The sequence below is a fragment of the Stegostoma tigrinum genome, chromosome 14 (assembly GCF_030684315.1).
Source record: "Stegostoma tigrinum isolate sSteTig4 chromosome 14, sSteTig4.hap1, whole genome shotgun sequence".
Classification (NCBI taxonomy): Eukaryota; Metazoa; Chordata; class Chondrichthyes; order Orectolobiformes; family Stegostomatidae; genus Stegostoma; species Stegostoma tigrinum.
The window spans coordinates 1,838,836-1,863,844 of NC_081367.1; positions in this window are offsets into that span (position 1 = coordinate 1,838,836).

Here is a 25,009-nt window from a genome sequence, read left to right on the forward strand (position 1 = left end):
ACAGATGCTGCCAGACTTATTGAGTTGTCTAGGACTTTATTTTCATTTAAGATTTCCAGCATTGGGCTTGAGCTATAGGGAGAGGCTGAATTGACTGGGGCTTCTTTTCCTGGGATTTCAGATACTGAGTTGTGACATTATAGAGGTTTATAAAATCAAGAGGGGATGAATAGGGTGAACAGTCAAAGTCTTTTTCTTAGGGTGGGGGAATCCAAAACTAGACAACATCGGTTTAAGATGAGAGGGGAAAATATTGTAAAGAAGCTGACGAGTTACCTTTTCATGCAAAAGGAAATGTATGTCTGGAACGAGGTGGCAGAGCACAATTACAACATTTAAAAGGCACCTCCATGGGTGTATGAACAGAAAGGTTTAAGGGAACATGGGCCAAATGCTGAAAAATGGTACACAGCCAGATTGGGATGTCTCGTCAGTGTGGATGAGTCAGTTGAAGGGTCTGTTTCCGTTCTGTATGACTCTATGTCGTAGAGGACACAGATTTAGTGTGCTGGCAAAATTATGACTCTCTCTGCAATATTTTGCTTTTATAAGCATTTAGCGAGCAAAAACATAATTAGGCTTCAGGTTGAACAGCTGAAAACACAAATGCTCTTCACCTGCCTAATTCCCTCTTCAAGTCACTTTCAAATACGATCAATTAAATCACGCAATTGCAATTCTAATCTACGCTATATACATGGAACACTGCAAGTAACGATCATGAATCTCTTACCTTGCGAGCTCACACTGTCAATATCTTCTCTTTCTTTCGGATGTTTTCCTGTAAAAAGATTGGAATATTTTCTGTTATTTAGCTCAGTAAATGAAACCTAATCAAGTGACTGGCAGAGCCTAGAGCTTGTATTTAGATTTAGTTTCTTTGTCAAGTACAGGGTACAAGTGTACAGTGAGAAATGTACAATGTTGCCACATTCAGTGCCACCTTAGGTGCAAAGCCTTAGTCACAGAAGCAGAGAAATAAAATAAATGTTTAAAAGTTCAGTACCTCAGCCTTCTTAGTATAAATGTAGAAAAATAAAGAAATAAGGTAAAAATGTCAAACATTACAGTCCTTTATTAAACCATGGGCTTGCAGATGCTCCAAGGTGTGTTTTTCCCAAAAGGGCTTGCTTTCCCTTGAGTGATTGAAACATAATCCTTATCATGTGAATTTTGAACATCCTTCAAAGTTTTTCTGGTTGCCTGTCAATTCAAAAATTTGCAAAGCAGAATATGCGTTCAGAGATTAAACTTTTCACATTATGATATTTATTTGAGAAGACCTGAAACCAACAAAATAAATTCTCCACATTCATTGGCCAGCAACTGATCTAGATCAGCTGTATAAATACAATGGCTATAAGAATAGATCAGATGCTAGGAATACTGCAGTGAGTAACTCAATTCCTGACTCCTGAAATGATATGAGGATTCTGTCTCGACCACCCTTACAGAGAGGTGAAGCTTGAATTCAATTAAAAATATGGTCTTATCCTTGTACAACTGCAGTAAGAACGCTAACGTTTAAACTGAAATCCTTATGCAATGAAGGCCAATATACCACCTTCCTTCCAATTGCTTGGTTCACCTGTCTGTCTGCTTTCATTGACTGTTGTACAAGGACATGTACATCACACTTCCCAATTTACCACTCTCTAAATTATATTCTGCCTTTCTGTTTTTCACACCAAAATGTATAACTTCACATTTAACTATGTTGTACTGCGTGAACTATGTGTTCGCCTATTTACCCAATTTGTCTAAATCTCCTTGAAGCCTCCTTGCATCCTTTTCCCAAACAATCTGCCATGATCTTTGTAAATGGTAGAACAAACTCAAGGGGCCAAAAGATCTGCATCTGCTCCTATTTCATATCTTTGCATGGTCGATTGGTTAGCCTAGATCACTGATTTTGGTATTCTTATTTGATTGCTTAAGCTGGGCAGCAAGTTGAGGAGTGAAGACTTAAGATGGAAGACCAGTGATGAATCAAAGACCATGTATGGAAATCCTGACAGTTCTAAAATCATTTAAGGTTGTAGAAATGCAGATTTAGAAATAGAATCATTGTTGAGGTGGCTCAGTTAAATAAAACATGCAATAGCCTGACAAATCAATTACAGAGGCATCTTGGACTGCATGTTTGTAGATTCTTAAAGGTAGCATGACAGGTAAAGTTGGTGGCTAAAAAAGTTAAATGGTGAAATAACTTCACAGAAGCCAGTATCCTGTCACCAAGTCACCCTTTATTTATACATGGAGAGTCCTTGACACTGATCCAGCTCCCTCAGAGCCAGCTCTCAGAAAGAATAGGATGTTTGACACTTGCTTTTATCTATCAGCCAGGCCCACCCGACTTGACCAGATTAACACCCTTGTCAGGGAACACAGGTTGTACGAGGTCCACCTGGCTGACCTTATTACAATCACTACATCCCACCCTCTCTGAGGCTGAGGGCGTAGGGTTGCGCTTTTCGTTTGTAGCTCCTCCTGGAGGGCATATTAGCACCAATCAGTATCCACCAACAATGCCCAAAAAAAAATTGCTGGAAAAGCTCAGTGGGTCTGCAGCATCTGTGAAGGAAAAAAGATAGAGTTAACGTTTCGGATCCAGTAACCCTTTCTCAGAACTGACGGTGGCTGGAAAAACATCAGTTTATATGCAGAAAATAGGGAGGGGAATGGGGTAGGGAGTGGGTGGGTGGGGTTTCCTCCAATAATGCCTAGGATACAGGCAATGCACAGTAGTTCACCTCTCATGCCCTGGGCATCTCTGACAAAATTTGTTCCTCTTCAGACAGCAAAGACAGTGTCCATCTCAGAAGCAGAGGTAATGTCAATGCTTGATAAAGAAATATAATTCATGGGCTCCGGAACAGTCACAAAGGCTGTCGAGGAGCCAGGCATGTTTTGCTCCCGCACCATTTGCAAGTTTGCAGCTTTCTTATGGTCCATATGCTTGTTTAGGACTGCCGCACTGACCTATTTTGATGCAAAGGTGCCAGGATGGAGGCTAGGTTATGTACGAACTTTCCATAATAATTCATCAGCCCAAGGAAAGACCTAAGCTCTGGTACAGCCTTGGGAACACTTACTTTATTTTCAAAAGGGTCTTGTCAACTCTGTAGCTCAGATAGGTCATGTGGGGTCCCTGGAACACACAGTTTTCCCTTCTAAGTCAAGTGGAGAACCCATGATATTATTCCAGCTCCCTCAGAGCCAGTTCTTAGAGTGAACTAGATATCTGATACTAAAATGTGAGGCTGGATGAACACAGCAGGCCAAGCAGCATCTCATGAGCACAAAAGCTGACGTTTTGGGCCTAGACCCTTGATGAAGGGTCTAGGCCCGAAACGTCAGCTTTTGTGCTCCTGAGATGCTGCTTGGCCTGCTGTGTTCATCCAGCCTCACATTTTATTATCTGTGGATAGGAGAGTCCTGTTTCCGTTAGCAGGGAGGTTAGAGAGAAAAAAAAGGGTCGTAAGATTTCAAGTAAAGTTGGGAAAGATTTGGGGACAGGTGAGGAAATAAGTTTCACCCTTAAGGATTTCTGCTATGAAGACAGTTTGGCAAAGCTGTCATTGTGAAGTGGGAGAGAAGATTTATGTGAAATAAAAGGAGTTGCATTACTGGTCAAGGTCGTTATCACAGCTGTACTGAAGGAGAGAACTATGGAAGACTCGAGCAGTGAGGCAATATGGACAGAACTCAGAAATAGGAAGGGTGCAGTTGGGGCTGTACTACAGGCCTCCCAACAGCGAGTATGAGATAGAGGTACAAATATATAAACAGATTTTGGAAAGGTGTGAGCGCAACAGGGTGATGGTGATGGGAGATTTTACTTTTCCCAACATTGACTGGGATTCACTTAGTGTTAGGGTTCAAGATGGAGCAGAATTCATAAGGAGCATCCAGTAGGGTTTTCTAGAGCAGTATGCATGTAGTCCTAATCGGGAAGGGGCCATACTGGACCTGGCGTTGGGGCATGAGCCTGGCCAAGTGGTTGAAATTACCGTAGGTGACTACTTTGGAAATAGTTACGACAATTCCGTAAGTTTTACAATACTCATGGACAAAGATGAGAGTGGTCCTAAAGGAAGAGTTCTAAACTGGGGGAAGGCCAACTATACCAAAATTCGGCAGGATCTGGGGAATGTAGATTGGAAGAAACTGTTTGAAGGTTTGCTATGTAGGAGGCTTTTAAAGAGAGGCTGATTAATGTGCAGGAGAGACATGTTCCTGTGAAAATGAGGAATAGAAATGGCAAGATTAAGGAACCATAGATGACAGGTGAAATTGTGAGACCAGCTAAGAGGAAAAAGGAAGCATACATAAGGTCTAGGTGACTGAAGCTTTGGAAGAATATCGGGAATGTAGGGTGAATCTGAAACAAGGAATTAAGAGGGCAAAAAGAGGACATGAGGAATTTTTAGCAAACATGGCTCAGGAAAGTCACAAAGCCTTTTATTCATATATAAAGAGCAAGAAGGTAACTAGAGAAAGGATTGGCCCACCTAAGGACAAAGAAGGAAAATTATGAATTGAGTCAGAGAAAATGGGTGACATTTTTAATGAGTGCTTTGCGTCAGCATTCTCCAAGGAGAGGGACATGATGAATGTTGAGGTTAGGGATAGATGTTTGATTACTCTAGGTCAAGTTGGCATAAGGAGGGAGGAAGTGTTGGGTATCCTAAAAGGCATTAAAGTGGACAAGTTCCCAGGTCTGGATGGGATCTATCCCAGGCTATTGAGGGAAGGGAGAGAGGAAATAGCTGGGGCCTTAACAGATATCTTTGCAGCATCCTTAAACACAGGTGAGGTCCCGGAGACCTGGCGAATTGCTAATGTTGTCCCCTTTTTAAAGAAGGGTAGCCAGGATAATCCAGGTAATTATCAACCGGTGAGCCTGACGTCAGTGGTAAGGAAGCTGCTGGAGAAGATACTGAGGGATAGGATCTATTCCCATTTGAAAGAAAATAGGCTTATCAAAGATAGACAACATGGTTTTGTGCAGGGAAGGTCATGTCTTACCAACTTAATAGAATTCTTTGAGGATTTGACAAAGTTGATTGATGAAGGAAAGGCTGTAGATGTCATATACATGGACTTCAGTAAGGTGTTTAATAACATTCCCAAGGCAGGCTGATGGAGAAAGTGAAGTCACATGGGGTCCAGGGTGTACTAGCTAGATGGATAGAGAACTGGCTGGGCAACAGGAGACAGAGAGTTTGTAGTGAAAGGGAGTTTCTCAAATTGGAGAACTCTGACCAGTGGTGTTCCACAGGCTTCCGTGTTGGGACCACTGTTGTTTGTGATATACATAAATGATCCATAGGAAGGTATTGATGGTCTAATTAGCAGGTTTGCGGATGACATGAAGATTTGTAGAGTAGCAGACTGTCAGAGATTACAGCAGAATATAGATAGATTGGAGAGTTGGGCAGATAAGTCGCAGATGGTGTTCAATCCGGGCAAATGTGAGGTTATGTATTTTGGAAGATCTAATTCAAGAGCAAACTATACAGTAAATGGAAAAGTCCTGGGGAAAATTGATGTACAGAGAGATCTGGGTGTTCATGCCCATTGTTCCCTGAAGGTGGCAATGCAGGTGAATAGAGTAGTCAAAAGGGCATACGGCATGCTTTCCTTCATTGGATGGGATATTGCGTACAAGAGTTGGCAGGTCATGTTATAGTTGTACAAAACTTTGGTTCGGCCACATTTAGAGTACTGTGTACAGTTCGGGTCTCCACATTACCAAAAGGATGTGGATGCTTTGGAGACGGTGCAGAGGAGGTTCACCAGGATGTAGCCTGGTATGGAGGGTGCTAGCTATGAAGAAAGGTTGAGTAGATAGGATTACTTACATTAGAAAGACAGAGATTGAAGGGGGACCCGATTGAGGTCTGCAAAATCATGAGGGGTATAGACAAGGTGGATAGCAAGAAGCTTCTTCCTAGACTGCGGGGCTCAATTACTAGGGGTCATGAGTTCAAAGTGAGAGGAAGAAAGTTTATGGGAGATATGATTGGAAAGTCCTTTACGCAGAGGGTGTTGGGTGCCTTGAACGCGTTGCCAGCAGAGGTGGTAGACGCAGACACGATAGTGTCTTTTTAAGATGTATCTGGATAGGTACATAGATGGGCAGGGAGCAAAGGGATACAGACCCTTAGAAAATAGATGACAAATTTAGACAGAGGATCTCATTGGCGCAGGCTTGGAAGGCCGATGGGCCTGTTCCTGCGCTGAAAATTTTCTTTGTTCTTTTCTTTGTTCTAAGCCAAATAATGAGTATCTTGACAGAGTAAATAGGGATAAAATATTTCTGGTTGTGGAGGGGTTGAGAATTTTTAGGGTAAATGACAAAGGAACCATATGCAATGTAAGGAAACTTTTTTTATTAGATAAAAGATTTGGATCTAGAATCTTTCTTACAGTGCATTAGAGACATATTTAATTGAAAGTGTTTGTTACCTGAAGACAAAATAGTTGCTGGAGACAGGAAAATTCAGGGGATGGGGTCTGCAGCTCTTCCAGAGAGTTCAGACTTTATGGGCCAAATAGCCTCCTTTTATGTACTTTGAATTCTATTGTTCAATTCATCTGCATCACACTTCTCCAGTTGTCCGACCGCTCGCCTGATTGCATTCTTATCTCTCAGAAAAATACTTCAACACAACATCTGTGACCAATCCCAGTATCTCTAAAGTTACATTACAGACTGCTCAACAGTTAGTACTGAATGAACAGCAATTTCCTCCACTTCAATATTAGGAAGACTGAAACCATGGATATTCTCTCACAACTATCTCTGCTGTTAAACTGACTCTGGCCTCTCTCAGCCAAACTTCTGAAGCTAACGCTAACTCTAACTTAAGAGACATATTTCTGATACCAAAAAAAACCTTAGAAATCAGATGATGTAACATTAATGAATGTAAAATTCACCACATCACAGGACCCAAACAAAACTTTGCTGATTGAAATAGTGACAATTGTGATATCCGTTTTGTGAGCTCAGTCAAATCTTCAGTTTTATTTCAACTAAAGATTAGAAAGTTTGATTATTTTCCCAGTAAATCACTTACTCCCTGTTACAATCATTGTTTGCCCAACCTACGTATGCCCATTCATAATTCAAGATCTCTCACCTTTCATGGTTTTGGAGCTACCATGTCCTGCTTCATATGGGCGTCTTCCTGTAAAAAAAAGTTTTGTTCATTATCGATAGTTTAACTCCATGAATTACCCAATTCTGGGACTGGCTGATTTTCAATAAACACATGTAGAGATTTGCAGATCTTCGAGTCAGAAAAACTGGACTACAGTCTGCACAAATTCCTGCAAATTTCTTCATTATTCATGCACAAAGAGAGGCAACAGTGAATCTTTTGTATGTACCCAAAAAAACTCTTGAAATCTTCATTTATGTTACTAGTTAGCCTACCCTCACATTTCAATTTCTCTCTACTTATTGCTATTTAATTATCCTTTGCTGGTTTTTTTAAAGCATTCCCAATCCTCTGGCCTCCTGCTAATCTTCACCGCATTGTATGTATGCTTTTTCTTTTGCTTTTATCATGTCCCTGACTTCCTTTGTCAGCCATGGTTTCATTGCCCTCCCTTTCGTATGTTACTACTTTCTTTGGATGATTTTCTGCTGTGCATCTTCAATTATCCCTTGAAACCCCTGCCATGTCTGCTCTATCGTCCTCCCTGCCAGGCTCACCTCACGATCAACTCCTCCAGCTTCTCCCTCACAACTTTCTAGTCACCTTTGCTCAATTGTGTTCTCAAACTGCAGGGTGAATTCCATTATACTTCGGCCATGGCCCCAAAAGGTTCTTTACCTTAAGCTCCCTAATTGAATCTGCCTCATTGCACATCACCAAATCCAAAATTGCCTGTTCCCTAGTCGTCTCTACCACAAGCTGCTCCAAAAAATCATTGTGTTGATATTCCACAAATTCTTTTTTTCTGAGATCCACCTGCTGCTATTCCTGTGCGTATGCCTTGCTGTATTGAGAAACTATCAACCTATCAACCCTGTCTTGAATTTGCTTAATCACTGAGTTTCCACTGCCCTCTAGTAGAGAATTCCAAAGATTCACCACGCTATGATTAAACATATTACTCTTCATCAATGTCCTCAATAGAATTATAGATTCTTTATAGTGTGGAAACAAGCTCATCATGTCCACAACAACCCTCCAAAAAGCATCCCACCCAGCACCTGGAACCCTGCATTTCCCCTGACCAATCCACCTAGCCTACACATCCCTGGACATGATAGACGGTTTAGCATGGCCAACCCACCTAACCTGCACATAATGTCATCGAGTCACACAGCTTGGAAACAGACCCTTAGGTCCAACCAGTCCATGCCAAACATAAACACAAACTAAGCTAGTCCCACCTGACTGCTCCTGGCCCATCTCCCTCCAAACTTTTTCCCATTCATGTATCTATCCATATGGCTTTTAAATGTTGTAATTGTACCCATATCCACCACTTTCTCAGGAAGTTCATTCCACATACAAACCACCCGATCTTTGGACTACGGGAGAAAACTGGAGGAAACCTATGCAGACATGGGGAGAATTTGGAAAATCCACACAAGCAGCCACCCAAAGCCAGAACCAAACCTGGGACCCTGGTGCAATGAGACACCAGAGCTAACCACTGAAGCACCGTGCTGCCTAGTCCATGAGAATCCGAACTGACATTAAGATGGATAATGTTAGGAATGTCAGATCCATTGTAAGCAGTTAGCTTACTGCTATGAATCAAATTGCATTGTGCCAGTTTCCTGATTACAGCTCTTGTAAGATTAGTAAAAGGAGGAATTTTGTGTCCATGTTGTGATATACTGCATGTGGGTCATTCCTTTTGGGCCTTATCATTTGAATAAAGTATATACTTCAGCTTTTCTGATCATATGCATGTGTGCATCAAGTTGATTACATGCACTATCTAACTGCGATTTATAAGTTGTACATTTGCAGATAACTTTTGAACTTAGTTGATATTCTTATGTGCCATGGATAGAAGTTTGTAAACATCCTTGACACTGATCCTTGTTTGGTTAATTTTCACATACACAATGGACACTATGATATTATATGCCTATGCTGGGGTTGTTACCGTATCTGCTGCTTCTGAAAAGCTCAATATACCACATCCACTGGTTCCCCATTATCGGTTCTCCTGGTTATCACCTCAGAAACTCCATAAGTTTGTTAAACAGGAATTCCCTTTGATAAATCCATTTTATGTTTGTCCAAACCAACCATTGTTTTCTAAATGCATTGATATTACATCCTTTGGTTTAGATTCAATAACTTCCCTTAGGACCATTGCTAGGCTAGCAGATCTTAGTTCTCCATTTCCCACATTTACAAGATATTTGGATAAGTACATGATTAGGTCTGGAGGGAAATAAGCCAAATGCAGCACAAGCCACTAATGAAAAACAACAACAATTATATTAAATGAAGAAATCTATAATGTTGAGGGTTGGTAAACCTTTAAGTATTCTCCATGGAGGATGAAGAGAAAGATTAAGAAATGGAGAACTGAATGTAGGGGAAAATGAATGACAACATAAAAATGGACTGCAAAATCTTCCACAAGTATATGAAGAAGAAACAATTAGCCAAAATAAATATGGGTCCACTACAAGCAGAGTCGGGAGTATTTATGAATAATAAGGAAGTAGCAGAGAAACTTAGTCTGGGAACACAGTCTTTGCAGGCTAGTTGGATTTAAGGGTCCGCTTCCATGCTGTAAGACTTTCTGCCTCTTTGACTCTCCTCCTCCCTTTGTAAACAATGTGGTTGCATTTGCCATCTTCTAAACTGCAGAACCATCCCAGAAGCTGTAGAATTTGCAAAAGTGGCCATTGTAACTACTTTCCCTGACGTCACCTGTTTCAATACCTGGATCCAATACATCAGGTCATTAAGCCACGTTACCAGTCCCCAGCACTAAATCTGTAAATATTACTGACATCATGTGCTTCTTCATTTAAATTAGTCTGCAGATTCGTCATTATTTTGTTAATCATTTCTTTTTATATGCTCGTGGAAAATTTTGCAGTCTATTTTTAAGTACTCGCTCATTTTCTTACATTCAATTCTCCATTTCTTAATCTTTTCCGTCATCCTCCACAGAGTGTTCATAAAGGCTGCTCAATCATAGAACATAGAACATTACAGCACCGTATAGGCCCGTCGGCTGTTGATGTTGCACTGACCTGTGATACCAATCTGAAGCCCGTCTAACCTACACTATTCCATTATCATCCGTATGTTTATCCAATAATCATTTAAATGCCCTTAAAGTTGGCAAGTCTACTACTGTTGCAGGCAGGGCATTCTACGCCCTTACTACTCTAAATAAAGAACCTACCTCTGACTTCTGTCCTACATCTATCACCCCTCAATTTAAAGCTATATCCCCTCGCTCTAGCCATCACCTTCTGAGGAAAAAGGCTCTCACTGTCCACCCAATCTAATCCCCTGACCATCTTGTGTGTCTCTATTAAGTCGTCTCTTAACCTTCTTCTCTCTAATGAAAAAAGCCTCAAGTCCCTCAGCCTTTCCTCATAAGACCTTCCCTCCATACCAGGCAACATCCTGGTAAATCTTCTCTGCACCTTTTCCAATGCTTCCACATCCTTCCTATAATGCAGCAACCAGAACTGTATGCAATACTCCAAGCGCGTCCCAGAGTTTTGCACAGCTGCAACATGACCCAGTGGCTCCGAAACTCTATCCCTCTACCAATAAAACCTAACACACTCTACACCTTTTTAATAACCTTCTTAATAAGCAGTGACCAGTGGAATACCACAAGGTTTGGTGCTGGAACCGCAGCTGTTTACGATATATATTAATGATATAGACGAAGACATCAAAAGCAATATTAGCAAATTTGCCGATGACACAAAGTTGGGTGACAGTGTGAAATGTGAGGAGGATGTTATGAGAATACAGCGTGACTTGGACAGGCTAGGTGAGTGGACGGATGCACGGCAAATGCAGTTTAATGTGGATAAATGTGCGGTTATACACTTTGGTGTCAAGAACAGGAAGGCAGATTACTATCTCAATGGAGTCAAGTTAGGTAAAGGGGAAGCACAAAGAGACCTACGCCCTCATCCAGGTAATTTATAAAAATGACAAACAGCAGCGATCCCAAAACAGATTCTTGCGGTACATGACTAGTAACTGAACTCCAGGATAAATTTTCCCCATGAACTACCACTCTCTGTCTTCTTACAGCTAGCCAATTTCTGATCCAAACCGCTAAATGACCCTCAATCCCATGCCTCTGTATTTTCTGCAATAACCTACCGTGGGGAAACTTATCAAGTGCTTTACTGAAATCAATATACACCATATCAACCGCTTTACCCTCATTCACCTGTTTGGTCATCTTCTCAAAGAACTCAATAAGGTTTGTGAGGCACGACCTATCCTTCACAAAACTGTGTTGAATATCTCTAATCAAATTATTCCTTTTTAGATGATTATAAATCCTATCTCTTATAATCTGGATGTGAGTTTGCTCGCTGAGCTGGAAGGTTAGTTTTCAGACGTTCCGTCACCATTCTAGGTAACATCATCAGTGAGCCTCCGATGAATGTGTGATTCGGCCAATCAGTTGTAGTGACATGGGTCCATCTTATAATCTAGTCAGATCTTATTTCCCTTTTCGACTAAAGATCAGAAAACTCATTTATTTTTCTCATAAATCACCTGGACAACTCCTTCTTAAACACTTTGGTTGCCCAATCTGTGTATTGTAAATGGAAACCTACCAGCAATGATTGAAGATCTCTTACCTCTCTTGCCATCAAAACTAGCATGTTCTGCTTCCTTTGGATGTCTTCCTGTTAAGAAAGATGTCATTCATTATTAATAATTTTGTTTTATGAATTAACATAACCTTGGACCACAGACAGAATTTTGCAAATCAGATTTTGGAGCCATTCCAATTATCAACTATCTGCAAAAATTTTTTTTAATGGTTGCCATGGTTTTCCATAAGATATCATTGAACTAGTCAAGTGGCAAAAGGAATTCCATTTAAAGAAGAGTAAGGTAATTCATTTTGTGAGAGTAAACTGGGCAAGGGAATTCACGATAGTACAGATAGACCTTGGAGTGAATGTCCACTGATCCTGAAGGTGGTTGGGTGGGAAAATAAGGTAGTCAAGAATTTGCATTTTTCCCTATTAGGCAGGGTGAAAAATATCAGAGATAGTAAGGATTGCAGATGCTGCAAGTCAGAATCGATAAAATGTGGAACCAGAGGAGCACTGCTGGTTAATTGCTGTGTGTGTGGAGTGGAGGATCCACAGGATTGCTGTGAGTATGGAGCCAGTTCTGATGAAGGATCCAGACATGAAATGTTGACTTTCCCACTCCTCTGATCCCGTCTGTTCTGTTATGATCCTCCAGTTCCACATTTTATTGTCAAAGAATATCAGAGTTAAGAGATTATGCTCAAAGCAGACATTAAAACTGTGACAACATTGAGAGTACTGGTTACAGGTGTGGTAACCCTATGTCAGGAAGGATATGATCTAATTGGAGAGGGTGTAGAGAAGATCTTTTAGAATGTTTCTAGGAATGCAGAATCTTGTCGTGGTGAAGGAAGATTGGATAATTTAGGATAATGGGAACTGCAGATGCTGGAGAATCCAAGATAATAAAATGTGAGGCTGGATGAACACAGCAGGGCAAGCAGCATCTCAGGAGCACAAAAGCTGACGTTTCGGGCCTAGACCCTTCATCAGAGACCCTCAAACTTTTCAGCTGCTGAATGAAACTGAAATGCTGCTTGGCCTGCTGTGTTCATCCAGCCTCACATTTTATTATCTTGGATAATTTGGAGTTGTTTTCCATCTAACAGAGGAGACTGAGGGTAAGTTTAATTGATGTGTATCAAATGATGACGGGCAGAGATAGAGTGGATATGAAGGACCTATTTCCGTTAACAGAGAGGGTATTAACCAAAGATATTGATTTGAAGTTGCTGGTGGAGGGTTTACAGTAGTCATGAGAGTAAATCTCTCACCATCCCCCGTGGGGACCTGGAGCTCTGACTGAAAAGAGTGATGAAAGCAGAATTGTCCCAAACCACTTAAAATTTCTTGAGTATGCACCTGAAAGATTGCAACAACAAAGCTACAGACCAAGAGCTGAAAAGTTTGACAAGGCTGCATTTTATTTGAGACAGCATAGGCACAATGGACTGAATGGGTTCCTCTGTGCTTTAATGTTCCATGTAGAGGTTCCACCCGGATATCCAGAAGTAATGAAAGACACGAGGTAATGGTCTATTTGTCTTTAAAACGGGGCATGTCAAAGTTATTCTACAGGGAAGAGCCAGAAGTTGCACATGCAGAGAGCCACAGCACAAACACAACAGTTCAAATGACTACCTCTTGTGCTTCTCGGATATGAGAATTCCAGTGTTAACGTGAACCAGGCCTTTAAGCTCTTTGAGAAATCAACAGTTTTTGGTTGTGTAAAGGAGGGAATGGAATCTGCCAGTCCTGGTGCTCTTTCCCAAATTTCCTCCAAACATATCAATTTTGTGACGATGCTGTCACTTCAAGAAGTTAGTTTGTCCTTTTTTTTGAAGGGTGGTTATAAGGCAGAAGTGTTGAACTGGTTATTAGCCTCTTGAGTAAACAGCTTGTGAGGCCTTTGGTTTGTTAACAGCCTGAATGGGTGTGAACAGGTCTCATGGATCTAGTTTCCTGGGTTTTGGCTTTTCTGGTAACATCAGAAGATATTGGGGCCTCAAGAGTTGGAAGGTTAAGTGAATGCCTCTTGACTGGGCACGGTGGCACAGTGGTTAGCACTGCTGCCTCACAGCACCAGGGACCTGGGTTCAATTCCAACCTTGGGTGACTGTCTGTGTCAAGTTTACACATTCTCCCTGTGTCTGTGTGAGTTTCCTGGGTGCTCTTGTTTCCTGCCACAGTCCGAAGATGTGCAGGCTAGGTGAATTGCTCATACTAAATTGCCCATAGTGTTCAGGGATTTTTACATTATGTGGGTTATAGGGGATGGGTTTGGGTGGGTGCTCAGAGGGTCAGTGTGGACTTGTTGGGCTGAAGAGCCTGTTTTCACACTGTAGGGAATCTATGAAGACTGCTGCCGCCTCTGAAACTTCTCTTGACTTTTTCTCCTCCTGGACTGGAGAACTGCATTGAGAATCTGTGTCGGGATTTTCCTTTTTGCAAAGGGATGTGTTCTGGGATGTTACTGCATCGGAACAGTTCATTCATAATAGTTATTGTATCTATTGTTCTGTTAAATTTCTAATCTGTTAAACAATTCTAAATTCTTCTTTCTTTGGTTGTATTTTAACTACAGTGTTGAAATAATAATAGTTTGACCAGTGTATTACATTTGAGATTCTTTACAGTTGCTCTTAAAATAAGAAAAAAAATGTTATGGTCTGGTCGACCTTCTTAAAATATATTTTTGAGGAGTTCTAGCTTGGTCCATGACAATGGCTTCAAGAGAAGGAACTTAGGTGAAAAATATAGGAAGCAGCTAGAACGAAGATTTGTGAAAACTCAAGTAGTGCAAAAAAATCTCTGTAAGAACATTACATGAGTACTCTCATAGGTTAATTGCACTTAGCTTTAAAATTTGTAACTTTTTAATGATGCACCTTTATTAGATTCTTCTTTTGCCTTGTTGTACATAAGTAATTGTTCTCCAGCCTCGGACAGGGGAATATTTAGTGACATATTTCACCAATTCTTTGGCCTATCTTAGCAAAGAACTAACTGCTGAAAGCAAGAGCTTGAACTACCTCCTGATCCAGATTGGAACATAGAGCATAGCCTAAAGTTAGCATATGTCTTGTGGAATGGATATACACGTGATTTCCTAACTTCTGCTGCTGCAAGGTTACAGATGGCACATCTGATGCCAATAGAATAACAGGCATTCCTAAAAATGAGATACCAACCCAGTAATGATACAATGCGCAACTCCTTGTTTATCCTTTGAAGCAAAGGCAACCATGCTAATTGTCTGGATCTTTGATATTTTTCTGTCCATTGAATTTTGGATATATCACTGGTTTAGGATTTTCTCTTCTTGAGTTCTTTCTTTACACTTGATAAGTGCTTTCTTTTAAAGGAGGCTACAACATGTTTAATTTGATTACATTAGGCCCTGCAATCCTACACAAGCTTCTCCCAAGATTCAGTCAAAATCAAACCTCTGAAATGAAGCTTGAGAATGTCCTAGTAGCACTCCCAGACTCTAGCTCCTCATAGAAAGTTCCACAAGACAATTAGGAATAGGCCATTTGGCCCATCAAACCTGTGCTCCAGTCAATAATATCATGATTGATCCAACAATCTTCACATCCTTTTTCCTGCCCTTTCCCCGTAACCCTGAATTACCATCATGATCAAGAATCTCTCTGTCTCTCAGCCTTAAATACACACAAGGCCTCTACTCCCACAGCTCTCTATAGCAAGGAGTTTAGATTAGATTCCCTACAGTGTGGAAACCGGCCCTTTGGCCCAACAAGTCTACACCACCCCTTGGAGCATTCCACACAGACCCATCCCGCTATAACCCCCACACCCCTGAACACTATGGGCAATTTAGCATGACTGATCCACCTAGCCTGCACATCTTTGGGACTGTGGGAGGAAACCGGAGCACCCGGAGGAAACCCACGCAGACACGGGGAGAATGTGCAAACTCCACACAGACAGACACCCAAGGCCGGAATTGAACCTGGGTCCCTGGTGCTGTGAGGCTGCAGTGCTAACCACTGAGCCACTGTGCCACCCCCATAGACTCATAACAGTAATATAACATGACAGTAGAAATTATTACCCTATTATTCTCAAACTATGCCCTCTAGTCCGAGTCTCTACCATGAGAGGAAACATTTTCTCAGCATTTACCTTGTTAAGACCATTAAGAAACCGACGTGTTTCAATGAGATCACCTCTCATTCTTCTAATCTCCAGTGACTAGAGTCCTGACCCGTTTAGCCTTTGCTCATAAGACAATCCCTCCATGTTGGGGATCATCGTAGTGAACCTTCTCTGAACTGCCTCCAATGAAATGATATATTTCCTTATATAAAGGGACCAAAACTGCTCACAGTGCTCCAGATGTGGTCTCACTAGCATCTTGTATAGTTGCAGTAAGACTTCAATGTTCTTATAGTCTACACCCCCATGAAATAAGGGCCAACATTCCATTAGCCTTCCTGATTATCTGCTGCACCCATGTGCTAGTCTGCGTTTCGTGCACAGGTAAACTCAAAGCCCCTTGGTGTTGTAGCTTTCTGCAGTTTTTCTCTATTTTTTAGATTAGATTAGATTCCCTCCAGTGTGGAAATAGGTCCTTCGGCCCAAACAGTCTCCACTGCCCCTTGAAGCATCCCACCCAGACCCATCCCCCTATAACCCACACATCCCTGAACACTATGGGCAATTTAGCATGGCCTATCCACCTAGCCTGCGCATCTTTGGACTGTGGGAGGAAACTGAAGCACCTGGAGGAAACCCATGCAGACACAGGGAGAATGTGCAAACTCCGCACAGACAGTTACCTGATGCTGGAATTGAACCCGGGTCCCTGGCGCTGTGAGGCTGCAGAGTACCCACTGAGCCACTGTGCCGCCCTCGCCACTGTGCTGCCCTCATGGTAGAGACTAGGACTAGAGGGCATAGTCTCAGAATGATAGGGTAACAATTTTTACTGTCATGTCATATTACTGTTATGAGTCTTTGGAACTCCTTGCTATTGAGGGCTGTGGGAGTAGACCCCTTGTGTGCATTTAAGGCTGAGAGAGAACGATTCTTTATCATGACGGTAATTCAGGGTTATGGGGAAAGGGCAGGAAAATTTAAATAGTATTCTGTTCTTTTGCTCTCCCTTCTAAAATGAAAAAAAAACACATCTTCCATTTGCCAATTTTCTGACCACTTATCGATATATTTCTGTAAACTAGTTGTATCCCCTAACAACTTGTCTTTCTATTTTTGAGTCCTCTGAAAATTTGGCTATAGTACCTTCTCGTCTTTCTTCCTATTGTAAACAACTCTGGTTGCAGCATGATCCCTGTGGAACCCCACTGGTCACTGGTGGCCTATCTGAAAAAGAACCCTTCATCTTCAATGGCTGCTTCCTGCTCATTAGTCAATTTTCTATCCATGCCAGTATACTACCTTCATTACTTGGAGCTCCTATTTTATGGCACTCTTTTATGAGAAACCTTGTTGAATTCCTTCTGAAAATCAAAATACAATGCAAATAACTCTATCTCCTCTGTCTATTCTGGTTGAGACAGCCTCAAAAAACTCTAATAAATTAGTTAGACATGATTTCACTTTGATGAAGCCATACTGACTCTGCTAATGAAATTCCAAATGTGCTGCTATTACATCCTTAATAACTGATTCCAATACCTTTCCAATAATAGATATCAGGCTAACCAGCCCATAATTTCCTGCTTTTTGCCTCCATTCCTTTTTGAATCAGGGTCTCACGTTGATAGTTTTCCAGTTCTCTGATAATTCTCCAGAAAAGAAGGATTTTTACAAAATTACAAGTAATACATCCACTATCTCTGTAGCCCCTTCTTTTAGGATCCTAAGATGCAAGCTACCAGGGCCAGGAGACTTACCTGCCTTTATCCATTCATTTGACTAATATCACTTCTGTAGTGACTGCAATAGTACTTAATGTTTCCCCCTGTATTCTTTAATATTTATGGGGTCCATTTGGAAAGCAAATTCTTGACAAATGCATTGCAGTTCTTTAATGGTCTATTAAGAACAGTGGGCAAAGAGGATGTAATGCATTTGGGTTTCCAAAAGGCTTTTGATAAAGTATGCCTGAGCGACTTTCCACAGGGTTGGGTGAATGCCACTGTTTTAGAAGTATTGGAATAACTTGGTGTGTGGCTGAGCTACCTCTGGAGCACAAGTCTTCAGTGCCTCAGTCAGAAAGAGTCAAGACTCAAAGATTTGTTGCATACTTCTGTTTTCAGTCATTTTTTGGATATTATAAAATGTGAATTGAATTATCTAGGGATTGAAACCAGCAATGATGGAGAGTAGGGGGAGGAACTAATATTGTTTAATTTAGAAAGAAATACAAACAAAATTGTAAAGAACTGCAGATGCTGGAAGTCAGGAATAAAAACGGAAATTGTGATCAGAGATAATGGGAACTGCAGATGCTGGAGAATCCAAGATAACAAATTGTGAAGCTGGATAAACACAGCAGGCCAAGCAGCATCTCAAGAGCACAAAAGCTGATGTTTCGGGTCTAGATCTGATGAAGGGTCCAGGCCCGAAATGTCAGCTTTTGTGCTCCTGAGATGCTGCTTGGCCTGCTGTGTTCATCCAGCTTCACACTTTGTTATCTTAAAAGCGGACATTGCTGGGTAAGCTCAACAGGGCTGTGAAGAGAAACCAGAGTCAAGGTTTCAGGTCCAGTGACTCTTCATCAAGAACTGGGAAAGGATTGTATATATGCTGAAGATCAGGTGGGGGGATGGGGAGGAGTAAACAAGAGATGAGAATAGAGACCAGAGAGAGAGAGATAAACAGTTGGGTAGATAATGGGAAAATGAATAGCTGCTAATGGGGACCATTAGTGACTGACAATGGGTTGTTTGTGGTAGCAACCCATGAGATGATAAGTGATAACAAAGTACGGAGCTGGATGAACACAGCAGGCCAAGCAGCATCTTAGGAGCACAAAAGCTGTTGTTTCAGGCCTAGACCCTTCATCAGAAAAGGGGGGATAGGGAGGAGGCTCTGAAATACATTAGATTTGGTACTGAGTAATGAGCCTGGCCAGGTGTTAGATTTGGAAGTAGGTGAGCACTTTAGTGATAGTGATCACAATTCTGTTATGTTTACTTTAGTGATGGAAAGGGATAGGTGTATACCACTGGGCAAAAGTTACAGCTGGGAGAAATGCAATTACGATGAGATTAGGCAAGATTTAGGGAGCACAGGATGGGGAAGGAAACTGCAGGAGATGGGCACATTAGAAATGTGGAGCTTATTCAAGGAAAAGCTCCTGTGTGTCCTAGATAAGTATGTACCTGTCAGGCAGGGAGGAAGCTGTAGAGCGCGGGAGCCGTGGTTTACGAAGGAGGTGGAATCTCTGGTCAAGAGGAAGAAGAAGGCTTATGTTAGGATGAGAAGTGAAGGCTCAGTTAGGGCGCTTGAGGGCTACGAGGTAGCCAGGAAAGACCTAAAGGGAGAGCTCAGAAGAGCCAGGAGGAGACATGAAAAGTTGTTGGCGGGTAGGATCAGGGTAAACCCTAAGGCTTTCTATAGGTATTTAAGGAATAAAAGAATGATGAGAGTAAGATTAGGGCCAATCAAGGATAGTAGTGGAAAGTTGTGTGTGGAGTCAGATGAGATAGGCAAAGCACTAAATGAATATTTTTCAACTGTATTCACTCTAGAAAACGACAATGTTGTCGAGGAGAATACTGAGATACAGGCTACTAGACTAGGTGGGATTGAGGTTCACAAGGAAGCGGTATTAGAAATCCTACAGAGGGTGAAGATAGATAAGTCCCCTGGGCCGGATGGGATTTATCCTTGGATCCTCTGGGAAGCCAGGGAGGAGATTGCTGAGCCTTTGGCATTGATCTTTAACTCGTCATTGTCTACAGGAATAGTGCCAGATGACTGGAGGATAGCAAATGTGGTTCCCCTGTTCAAGAAGGGGAGTAGAGACAACCCTGGTAATTATAGACCAGTGAGCCTTACCTCAGTTGTTGGTAAAGCATTGGAAAAGGTTATAAGGGATAGGATTTATAATCATCTAGAAAAGAATAAATTGATTAGGGATAGTCAGCACGGTTTTGTGAAGGGAACGACGTGCCTCACAAACCTAACTGAGTTCTTTGAGAAGGTGACCAAACAGGTAGATGAGAGTAAACTGGTTGATGTGATATATATGGATTTCAGCAAGGCATTCAATAAGATTCCCCACAGTAGGCTATTGTACAAAATGCGGAGGCATGGGATTGTGGGAGATATAGCAGTTTGGATTGGAAATTGGCTTGCTGAAAGAAGACAGAGGGTGGTAGTTGATGGGAAATGTTCATCCTGGAGACCAGTTACTAGTGGTGTACCACAAGGGTCGGTGTTGTCATTTTTATAAATGACCCGGATGGGGGGTGTAGAAGGATGGGTTAGTAAATTTGCAGACGACACTAAGGTCGGTGGAGTTGTGGATAGTGACGAAGGGTGCTGTAGGTTGCAGACAGACATAGATAAGCTGCAGAGCTGGGCTGAGAGGTGGCAAATGGAGTTTAATGCAGACAAGTGTGAGGTGATGCACTTTGGTAGGAGTAACCCCAATGCAAAGTACTGGGCTAGTGGTAAGATTCTTAGTAGTGTAGATGAGCAGAGAGATCTCGGTGCCCATGTACACAGATCCTTGAAAGTTGCCACCCAGGTTGACAGGGCTGTTAAGAAGGCATACAGTGTTTTAGCTTTTATTAATAGAGGGATCGAGTTCCAGAACCAAGAGGTTATGCTGAAGCTGTACAAAATTCTGGTGCACTTGGAGTATTGCGTACAGTTCTGGTCACCGCATTGTAAGAAGGATGTGGAAGCTTTGGAAAGGGTGCAGAGGAGATTTACTAGGATGTTGCCTGGAATGGAGGGAAGGTCTTATGAGGAAAGGCTGAGGGGCCTGAGGCTGTTTTTGTTCGAGAGAAGAAGGTTGAGAGGTGACTTAATTGAAACATATAAAATAATCAGAGGGTTAGATAGGGTGGATAGGGAGAGCCTTTTTCCTATGATGGTGGTGGCGAGCACGAGGGGGCACAGTTTTAAATTGAGGGGTGAAAGATATAGGACAGATGCCAGAGGTAGTTTCTTTACTCAGAGAGTAGTAAGGGAATGGAACGCTTTGCCTGCAACAGTAGTAGATTCGCCAACTTTGGGTACATTTAAGTCGTCATTGTACAAGCATGTGGACATACATGGAATAGTGTAGGTTAGATGGGCTTGAGATCTGTATGACAGGTCGGCAAAACATCAAGGGCCGAAGGACCTGTACTGTGCTGTAATGTTCTATGTTCTAAATAAATAGGGAGAGACTGGGAGGTGAATCGAAGATGGATAGAGGAGAGGATAGATGGAGAGGAGACAGACAAGTTAAAGGGGCAGGAATGGAGCCGGTAGAGGTGTGTATAGGTGGGGAGGTAGGGAGGGGATAGGTCAGTCCTTGAGGACGGCCAGGTCAAGGGGGCGGAGTGAGGTTAGTAGGTAGGAAATGGAGGTGCGGCTTGAGGTGGGAGGAGGGGATGAGTGAGAGGAGGAACAAGTTAGGGAGGAGGGGACAAGCTGGGCTGGGCTGCAGTGGGGGGAGGGGAGATTTTGAAGCTTGTGAAATCCGCATTGATACCATGGGGCTGCAGGATTCCCAAGTGGAATATGAGTTGCTGTTCCTGCAACCTTCGGGTGGCATCGTTGTGGCACTGCAGGAGGCACAGGATTGACGTGTCGTTTAAGGATTGCGAGGAGGAGTTGAAATGGTTTGTGGCTGGGAGATGCAGTTGCTTATTGGTGTTCTGCAAAGTTGTCCTCAAGCCTCTGCTTGGTTTCCCTGATGCAGAGGAAGGCACAACGGGTACAGCAAATGCAGTATACCACATTGGCAGATGTGCAAATGAACATCTGCTTGATGTGGAAAGTCTTCTTAGGGCCTGGGATGTGGATGAGGGAGGAGGTGTCGGGGCAGGTGTAACAAATCCTGCGGTTGCAGGGGAAAGTGCCAGGTGTGGTGGGGTTGGAGGGGAGTGTGGAGCGGACAAGGGAGTCCCGGAGAGAGTGGTCTCTCCGGAAAGCAGACAAGGGTGGGGATGGAAAAATGTCTTTGGTGGTGGGGTTGGATTGTAGATGGCGGAAGTGTCGGAGGATGATACGTTGTATCCGGAGGTTGGTGGGGTGGTATGTGAGAATGAGAGGGATTCTCTTTTGGCAGTTATTGCGGGGATTGGGTTTGAGGGATGAGTTGCGAGAAATGTGGGAGACATGGTTGAGGGCGCTCTCAACCACTGCGGGAGGGAAGTTGCGGCCCTTGAAGAACCTCAACTCCACACTTTGTTGTCTCGGATCCTCCAGCATCTGCAGTTCCCATTATCTCTGATACAATTTTAACCTCACTGCGAAGCCTCTTCCAGGGATGCCTAACCTGAAGAAGTTACCCTTCTCCCTCTGGACAAATCTCTGGAGATCTCTGTCCCACTGGAATCCACCTCCCCCTCTCTCCCTATTTCTTTCAGAACCCTCTCCCCGTCCCCCTTTTCTGATGAAGCGTCTCGGCTCGGAACGTCAGCTTTTGTGCTCCTAAGATGCTATTTCACCTCTGTGTTCATCCAGCTCCACATTTTGTTATCTTGGATTCTCCAGCATCTGCAGTTCCCATTATCTCTGCTGTTCTTCCAGTTTGTGCTGCACATTGCTGGAGCTCTACAGCAAGCCTGAGACAGAGATGTTGGCCAGAGAACACAACAGTGCACTAAAGTGGTAGACAGGAAGTTCAGAGTCATTTTTGTGGACAGAACATAGGTGCTCTGCCAAGCAATCACCTCGTGTGTATGGCATTCTCCCAAAATAGAGGAGACCACATTGCGAATAGCGAATATTGTCGAGTGCGACTGCAACAGAAGTCACTGTGGGTGTGTGGGATGGTGTTGGAAGTGGAGGAAGAGTCAATCAATGTGTCACAGAGGGAAAGGTCCCTTTGGAAGGCTGACAAGTTAGGCCCAAAGGAGAACTGGTACAAGAAATTCTCCAAGTACTCCGTAATCAGACCTAGCTTAGCACAAATGTAATTCCTCAGCCGTGACACAGGATGTGGACTGACAGAAAGTAATCACATTTTCCCTGTATCTATATCATAGATATGTATACAAATTCATCCGGAGATCCTACCATCACAGAGATTGATCTTTAGCTTGGGCAGATCAAAGACTGAATCAGCGACCGTATAGAACCCAAATAAGTAGCTATGATGTTGTTGGATCATGTAATAAGCTGAATTTGGAGTTAACAGCCTGATTTAGATTTCCATGTTTCCGTCTCAAGTAATTTCAATGTAACCTGAAGAGTTGTAAAACCAGCAGCATCAGGCTAACACACTATGTCAGGGTCTGAACCAATTATCAATGATACATTATTATTCTGGTGAGCAAGTCTGTCTGCTGGGATACACTCCTACTGATGGTAAGTAAACATCTGGTGAATTCATTCAAAACTTAACTACTCTGCAAACTAAATTTCAGGGAACTCAGGTGCATTTCAATTAGTTGCACTCCCTCTTACTGTCACTGGTTTAGCAATTGATGGGCTGAGCAAGGAAACATACAAGTGATATTAGGGATAACAAAGTGTAGAGCTGGATGAACACAACAGGCCAAACAGTATCTGAAGAGCAGGAAGGCCCGAAATGTCAGCCTTCCTGACCCTCTGATGCTGCTTGGCCTGCTGTGTTCATGTAGCTCTACACCTTGTTATCTCAGTTTCTCCAGCATCTGCAGTTCCTACTATCTCTGAAACAAGTGATTATTAGGGATCTCTCTTACCTTCCTGTTCAACAGAAACTGAATATTATATTCTATGTGGATGTTCTCCTGTAAAAAGTTGAATCTTTTTTTGATAATTAGCTCAATTTCTAAGGTGGAGCACATTTTCTTCTATGAGAAAAGTTGAAATTTTATAGCTCTGATTGTGAAGGCTGATAGCAAGAGTCTTTACCCTAGGGTGGAGGAGTGTTACACAGACAAAACTAGAGGGCATATTTTTAAGGTGAGAGGAGAAAGTTTTAAAAATGACATGAAGGGCAACATTTTTAGGCAGAGAGTGGTTTCTGTGTGGAATGAACTGCCAGAGAAATCATAAAATCCTTACACTTTGGAAGCAGGCCATTTGGCCGATCAAATCCTCACTGACCCTCTAAAGAGCAGTCCACCCAGATCACCCCAGTATTTGCCATGGCTAATTCCACCTAATCTGCTCATCTTTGGACTGTGGGAGGAAACAGGAACACCTGGAAAAAACACAGGAGAATGTGCAAACTTCACACAAACAGTCACCTAAGGACAGGAATCAAATCTAGGTCCCTAGCGCTGTGAGGCACCAGTGCTAACCACTGAAGCACTGTGCTGTTTCAGTCTTACATGCTAACCTCAGCCAATGATGGGAATTGAATCCACATCATTAGCATTATACCTGCTTCACAAATCAACAATCCAGCCAACTGAACTAAGTACAAATCAAGTGGTTGATGTGTGTACAATTACAATGTTTAAAAGACATTTCAATAAGCACATGAATGTCGAAGGTTTGGAGGCACATGGGCCAAACACAGGTAAATAAAACTCATTTAGTTCGGGAGAGAAATAGATGCTGGAGAATCCAAGATAACAAAGTGTGGAGCTGAATGAACACAACAGGTCAAGCAGCATCTTTGGAGCACAAAAGCTGATGTTCCGGGCCTAGACCCTTCATCAGAAAGGGTCTACTTAAATGTTGTAATCTTCACTCTGAAATATGTGTCTGTAGTGCCAACCCTGGAAGCAGCTCTCTTCCATGACCTTTAACTGTCAGGAATGCACTTTGTACATAATCTAGTAATACTATAACCGTAACATTTCACTGAAACTGTTCAGAAAGGAAGCATCCATTCGCAAATCTTTACTTCTCAAAAGATTTTCTATTCTTATAACATTGTCAATCAGACTAAGCGTTAAGGATTCCGTGAAAGAGGATTCAAACATTTCACACCTTTTAACCTAGTGTATGTAAACATTGAAGCATTAACAAAAGAGATTACAGAAAGAACAGTTTACAATAACAGCTGAATAATACCAATCAAGCAAGGTGCAACCGTTTTTTTTAAATGGACCCATGGTCTCAGCTTTGCTTGTGTAATCAGGCTATCCATTTCTTGCA